The sequence below is a fragment of the Marmota flaviventris genome, chromosome X (assembly GCF_047511675.1).
Source record: "Marmota flaviventris isolate mMarFla1 chromosome X, mMarFla1.hap1, whole genome shotgun sequence".
Taxonomy (NCBI): Eukaryota; Metazoa; Chordata; class Mammalia; order Rodentia; family Sciuridae; genus Marmota; species Marmota flaviventris.
The window spans coordinates 58,609,119-58,616,348 of record NC_092518.1 but is presented as its reverse complement, the minus strand read 5'-3'; positions in this window follow the sequence as shown (position 1 = coordinate 58,616,348).

The following is a 7,230-nucleotide window of genomic DNA, read 5'->3' as shown; positions in this document are numbered from 1 at the left end:
AGGTAGGATGGAGGTGGAGCCCTGTCACTTGATAGGGGTATTCCCAGCTGTCTGCATTGTGGGGGCGGGAAGCTGCCCTGGCAGGCAACTGGGGGATCCTGTCCATGCCTGCTCTGACGTGGCTCATCGATGTGTGTCTGTGTGTGTGTGTGTGTCCTTGTGCCACTCAGCTGTCATCAGCCCCAATCACCACAAGGGAAGTCAGCCTTGCCAGAACTCAAGGTCATAAGAAGGACACTTCAATTATTCCAATATCATCTGTCTGGGTCCCAGTGGAGAGGACAGACACAGGCTTCAGGGCTGGCTGTAGAGAGTGCGTGCCAGAGAAGAACAGGGCAGATGAAGGGAAGAAGAGGGAGGGCCAGAAAGGGAACCCATTGGCCATCTTGAGCAGAGGGAGCCAACAGAGGCTGTCCAGACACACAGTCACAGATGGGGCATTCTCAGAGCCAAGTGACACAGTTGCTGGACTGGCAGGTGCAAGTGTGAGTTTAGGAGTCAGATAGTCCTGGTTCTGGCCTGGTTCTGCTGCTTCCTGGCAACTTGGCCCTTTTCTCATCTGTAAAATGGGCTGGCTGGGCAAAGGTGTGGCTGAGGTATACGCCAGGAAATACAAGGCCCCTTCCTGCCTGTCCCTCCCTCTGCGGCTATCTGAGAGAGGCAGATGGGGCTGGCCATTGCCTTTTGGGGACCTCTACCACGCTTGTCTGCATTCTAGTCCAGAGTTTTGATTCTCTTGGCTCGGTCCCCTTGACTGGGAAGCCTAGTTGACATAGAATGAAGGAAGGGACCAGAGTCTCTGTGAGTGACTCCTTGGTCGTTTGGCTCACACTTGGGGATTACTGTCATTCCCCACGTGTAGGATCTTTCTAGAAACCCAGCCAAAAATGGCTCTTTCTTCTTCCATCCCTTCCCCAGAGGGGAGAATGAGTGTTGGAACCAATGAGGAAAATGAGGCTGTGTTCAGTGACTTCTCTCAGGTCACACAGCTGTGGGACAGACACAGGTTTCGAATCTACCAGACCACACCCATTGTCCCTTTCATCTTCTGTATCATCACGCTACTTCCCCCATCCCACCCCCAGCATCCAAGGCCCTGGCTGCGACACACTGACTACTCAGGATTTCCAAAACACTCCCGGTGTTTTCCTGCTTCTGTGTTTTTTCCTCACTCCAATTCTTTGGCCTGGAATGTTCGTTCACCCAGTGCTGCCCTGACCGCCCCCCCCCACTTCCACCCCTTCTCACCTCCTGGGCCTGTGCAAATCCTCCTTATTCTTCAGAGCTGCAACGCCTCTTCGGATTCCTGGAATCTGGGGGACTTTCTGGGCTCCCAGAGAGCTTTGCTCCTCTCTTCTGTCACTAGACGCCGTGCCCACAGAACAAGATGAATCTTGAAGATCACTGAGTCAAACTGTCTCTGTGCTCGGAGGAGAAACCCAGGAGAGCCAGGGAAAAGATGGGGCTCAAGTACACACTTGCTCTTCTCCCCAACCCTCTGACCACTGTCTCACTCTCTTACCTGTTGAAGGTCCTCAAGCCTCTAGGACCCCTCCCTCCTCTGCCTCCCTTCCCCTACCTCCCCTTCTCTCACCTCCTCAGCTCTCCTTTCCTTTTCCTACCCCTTCCTTTCTTCTTTCTCTCCTTATTGGAAGTTTATCTATGATTAAGGCCTTAAGGAAAGTATTTCAGGGGGCGGGGGTATTAGGGATGGAACCCAGGGTTTCTGTACATCTGAGCTACATCTCCAGTTCTTTTTATTATTTATTTATTTATTTTTATTTTGGGATGGGGCCTCTCTAAATTGCTGAGGCTGGCCTCAAACTTGTGATCCTCCTGCCTAGGCCTCCTGAGTTGCTAATGAGATTTTGAAGCACACGGACCCACATTTGGGCTCCAGCCAAGATAAATTAGAACAGAGTTTCTGGGCCTAGGGCCCAGGCAATGGCATTTTTATAAGCTCTCCAGGTGATTCCAATGTGAAGCCAGGATTGAGAATCTCCTCTTTGGGGAAACTTTATAAGGATAGACCCTGAAGATATGTTCAAGTCACCTAGGATAGCTTTTGCCTTAAATGTCTGCCCCCTATCAAGCTCTGGGGCTTGATGATCATTTTGGCAAGTCTGGCTGCTGAGTGTATGGGGTACCTCCCAGCCCTGAGAGGCCAGCTGTGCCTCCCTCTTCCCTCCCTTCCTTCCTCCTGCCCATCTTTGAAGGAGGAGGGGTGCTGATGCAGAAGAGGCGAGGGGGCTGAGAACACAGCTGGGATTCTAATCACCTCCAACCACAAAAATCCATATCAAGCCATCTCTTCCCCCTCCCCCCAGGCTAGGCTGTACAGAAGCACCCCACTTCCCGAAAGCAGCCCTGAGGCCCCAAGTTGATACAGGGAAAGGGGCTCTGCATGTGGATATTAAGGAGAAGGGGAGGGAACCCTCAGCTGTCCCTTGTTTGGGGGATGTGTGGGAAGCTCTCTGTGTCCCTTGAATCTGATCAGCGCCTAAGTCCCCACAGCCTCCCTGGCCAAGAAAAGGAAGGCATAGGGGGCCGTGGGGGAAGGTGGGTTTCTTCACCATGGGACAAATGTCACCCTTCCATCTAAAACAGCAACTTCCCGGGAGCAGATCCAGCTGAACTGGTTCCCCTTCCTCTTGCCAAGATGGAACTGGGTATCGATCATGGAGTGCAGGCTTTCTCTTCCAGGAACATCCCTCCACCAGCCTCCTTTCCTTACCTTGGCTAAGCAAATCCAGATGACCAACTAAAAAATTCCATTTGATGCTGCTGGGTTACCAAGTGTGGAGAGCAAGGAAGGCCTGAGAAGTAGGGTCACACTTTGATAGGACTCTTGGCCCAGGAAGATTTTGCAAAGCCAAGGGCTGCTGGGATTGGAGACTGGAGAAACCACAGTTCATCCAGGGTCTGCTCAGAGCCTGCAAGGAAGTGCACAGGCCAGGCCTGATCTGGGCTTCAGGAAGATTCCTGGGGCCTCAATGAGCAAGCTGTTGCCAGAGGGACGGAGCAGGGGCAGAAACAGAAGGTGACAGGCAGATTCACATCTTTATCCTGAAAGCCGCTGGGAGGTACGGATGTGTAGGTGCCCCTTGGCTTACAATGGCCAGGTCCCAGTAAACGCACTGTAAGTGGAAAAGAATCCTAAGTCAAATATGCAGTCACTGTGCCTCCAGAACATTGTAGCTTAGCAACACAGCATACTGTAGAATATCAGTTGTTTCCTCTCGTGATCATGTGACTGAGCAGAGGCTTCTGCTCACTGGCCCTGCCCAGCATCATGAAGGGTATTGTATTGCATCCCACCATCCCAGAAAAAGATCACAATTTGAAGTGCAGTTTCTACCAAATATGTATCAGGTTTGCACCATCATAAAGCCAAAAAAGCATTAGTTGAATCATCATAAGTTGGGAACTATCTGAACTTGAAGGACAGTAGGTAAGTGAGATGACAAATTGGAGATATATGTCTGGGTGTGGTGGTGCTCATCTGTAATCTCAGTGACCTGGGAGGCTGATGTAGGTGGATTGCAAGTTAAACCCAGCCTCAGCAACTTAGTGAGACCTGGTCTCTAAATATAAAAAATAAAAAGGGTCGGGGATGTGGTTCAATTCCTGGTCCCGTATTATTTATATATATATATATAAACATTTTTTTGCCTTCATGGTTTTCTTGGTTGGAGGCTGGTTTAGGGCATAAAGGGTTGAAGACCTGAAGATGAAGTACCATCTGGAGACTGGCACAAAGTTCTCAGTTCATAAAGTTGGTGAGACAGCCATGAAAGAACTAGAATTTTTTTTTTTAAGCAGAGATTGTATCCAGGGGTGCTTAACCACTGAACCACATCCCCAGCCCTTATTTATTTTTTTATTTTTAAATTTTGAGACACAGTCCCGCTAAGTTGATGAAGTTGCCCTTGAACTTTAGATCCTCTTGCCTCAGCCTCCTGAGCCACTGCACCTGGCTTAATGAAGCAGTTTGAATGTCAAGGTGAGGAAGACTGGGCAATCTTTTGGATATTTATGGCACAGTTTCACTTGCTCACTTAACACGTTCTAATGGCTCCTAGCATTCTTAGGATGCAGGCTAAATTCCCTCCATTTGCCAGTAAGGCCTAGGTGCTCAGGTGCCTAGCGATTTCTGCAGGCTCATCTCCTACCAGGTAAGACCCTATCCCCCAATTTGTAGCTTCGCCTCTCTATATCCACAGCGTCATGTGATCAAGTTTCTCAATTGCTCAACGTTCTCTTACCTTTGTACATACTCTTAGCTCTGTGAGAGGACTTCAATGAACCACATACAGGATTTGATTAGTTGCTTCCCTCCTTCCTTCTTTCCTTCCTTTCCTCTTTCCTTTTTTGGTAATGAGAATTGAACTCAGGGATACTCTACCACTAAGCTACATCCCCAGTCCTTTGTATTTTGTATTTTTAGACAAGAGTCTCATTAAGTTGCTGAGGCTGGTCTCAAACTTGCAATCCTCCTGCCTCAGCCTCCTGAGTCACTGAGATTACATACATGATCCATTGTGCCTGGCCTGATACTCCTCTTCTGGGTTCCCTCAGCCCCTGGGATTACACTCATCTCAACTTCTTGTCAACTGATCAGTGATTTTCTGGTTACTTATTAGATGAGACTATAAACTGAAGTGGGTGCAGGGATTGTGACTTGCTCACTGCTGTCCCCCATCTCCTCAGGCAGTACCTGGTACCACCTGTTCATATATGTTGAAGGGACAAAGTGAGGTGAGGAATATAAAAAATGATGTACAGCTGATGGGGGGTGACATTATTCCTAGAATTCAAGGTTGAATTGTGTTTTAGGAGTGGGGCTGTGGGGGAGGGGAAAGAAGAGCTTTGCTTTAGAACCAGTTGAGCTGGAGGTGTCTGAGGGTCACCCTGGAGGACACGTGCAGGAGGCTGTCAACTCTGTGGGCCAGGAGCTCAAAAGGAGCAGTTTGGACTGGAATGGTCTGCCGAGAGGTGAGAGCTAAAACTGTGGGAATGAATTTGAAACTTGATGTTTTTGATTCCTAAGTCAACAGCCAGCCAAGAACCAGTCTATTTTGAAACACTGGTGGCCAAGGACGTGACAGGAAGAGATGGAGGGAGGCAGTGGGAGGTGGCGCCCACCCCTGTGGGGTTCAGGGGGATCCCTGCCCCAGCTGTCACACACCTCTGCGGGGAGAGAGGGCCCGGCTGGGGAGTTGGCTTGGGAAGGAAGGCTGGACAGAACAGAGGTCCTGCTGGCCTCTCTCTGTAGTCCCCACCCCTCCAGGTGCCACCAGTTCTCCCTGGGTCCTTCCCCTGGCTGGAGCCATGGAACCTGGTTGGCGTTGTGTTCCCCCATCTCCACGGGCTCCTGACACCCCTTTCCCTCCTGCCTCTTCCCTGCCCTAGGCCAGCCTCGGTAACTCGATGCGCCTTCTCTGTCCTCAGCCGTGCCAGGAACCATGCCAAGTGCTGTGCTTCCTGGCCTGGGGTGACTCAGGCTTCCCTCCCCAGATCCCCCACCCTCAGCCCCATAGGCTGAGCAACAGAGGAACTGAGAGCAGTGCAGACCCACGAGCCGGAGGGCCATGGAGGCAGGCCCAGGCCCCGGCTCCTGATGCCAGCCAGGTGGCATTCCAGTGAGGGGTACAAGGAACAGGGTCAGAGCTAGAGGTACTGCTGACAAACTGTCAGGACTGGGGACTGCTCGGAGGCCTGGCAGGCTAGCCTGAGCATAATATGACCATACCTTAGAAACCAAGGAGTCCATAAATGCATATTATGTTGCAAGGTCAAGCTCATTTTGCAGCAGGCCAAGTCTTCTCCTGTCCAGACTCCGAGTTCTCCACTACAGATGAAGAAGACATTTGAGATCCATGGGCCTAACATCAAGTCCTGGTGCCACCTCTTCCTCGCTGGACAACTTGGAGCAAGGAAGTCACTTTGCTTGTGGAAACCTCAGTTTGCTCATCTGTACAATGGGGACAAGAATAATCCCTTCCTCCCAGGGTTGTTGGGAAGATGAGATAAAGAAGCATATGGGGAGTGCTTTGTGAACAGTCAGGGGATGTCATAGGAGGGGTGTTATATTTATCTACATAGCTTGGATGGAGAAGAAACAGGTGGCTTTTTGCTTCTCTGTCATCTGGGGGCACATTCCCCAGTTCTTTCCACTTGATACAGTGGGATTCCTTGAGGCCTTGGCCCATGGAGGGTCAGGACTCAGAACGCTGGGTTCATGTGTGGCTGGAGGATCTTCTGCAAGCAGCTGGACTCTTTGGAGCCCCAGAGAGGTGTACAAGGAGGGGCAGAGAAAGGGCGATTTTTCTCCTCCACTTCCCCTCCCAACTGCTCTCCCTCCTTGTGGCTGACATGATCAAAGCAGAGGTTCACACAGAGGTGAGGCCCAACAGCCCAGCAATGCCCTTCCCAGATGTGGCGTGGGGAGGGGGTTGCAGAAGAAATATGGCCATGTGGAGGGCTTGTGCGTGTGTGATCAGAGAACAGGGCTGGGTGGGGCAGGGGCCGGGGGCGAGTTCCTTGCATTGCTGAGGGTTTGCTCTTTTCTCTTGGTTGCTGGGAGCCTTGGTCTTCACCCCCTCCCCTGTGCTCACTGCAGAGCTGTGCCCACGGCCCCCACTCAGGCTCAGTAGGAAAGAAAAGCAGGCCACCAACCTGGCTGGCCACAGAGTGCATTAGCAGGCCACCCCCTGAGCAGCTGGGCAACACTCCGCCTCCCGAGTGCCACCTTGCCTCTCGGTTGCATGTGCACCCACGGGGCCCCTCAATTCCTGGGCCGACAATTGGAGAACTCTTCTGCTGGCCCCTGATGGCACAAGTGTCTGACGTGTCCCACTGCCTGGGTTTTGCCCACCCCTTGCGTGCATAAAAAGTGGCCTGTGCTAGGGAGCAGGGGTGTTGTCCTCCTGGCCCAGGACAGGGACTTCTGTGTGGCAGTAGGGCTGTGCACTGGCCTGGGCTGGAAGATGGGAACAGAAACAGTCGCTTTGTTTTAGAGAAGAGGAAGAAAGATGCTGTCCCTCCTGGGTCCACTCCAGTATCCCAGGGGCTTGTCTGCCAACTCGACCAGGAAATGTGCCTTCCAAACAATGCCCAGGCCAGCCCACCCTACGCCCCACTTCCCATCCTTGGTGGAGATCTTGGGGGAGACGCCTCTGACCATTGTTTCCAGAGACAGCTCACTAGGGTCAGGCCTAGGACAGGCTG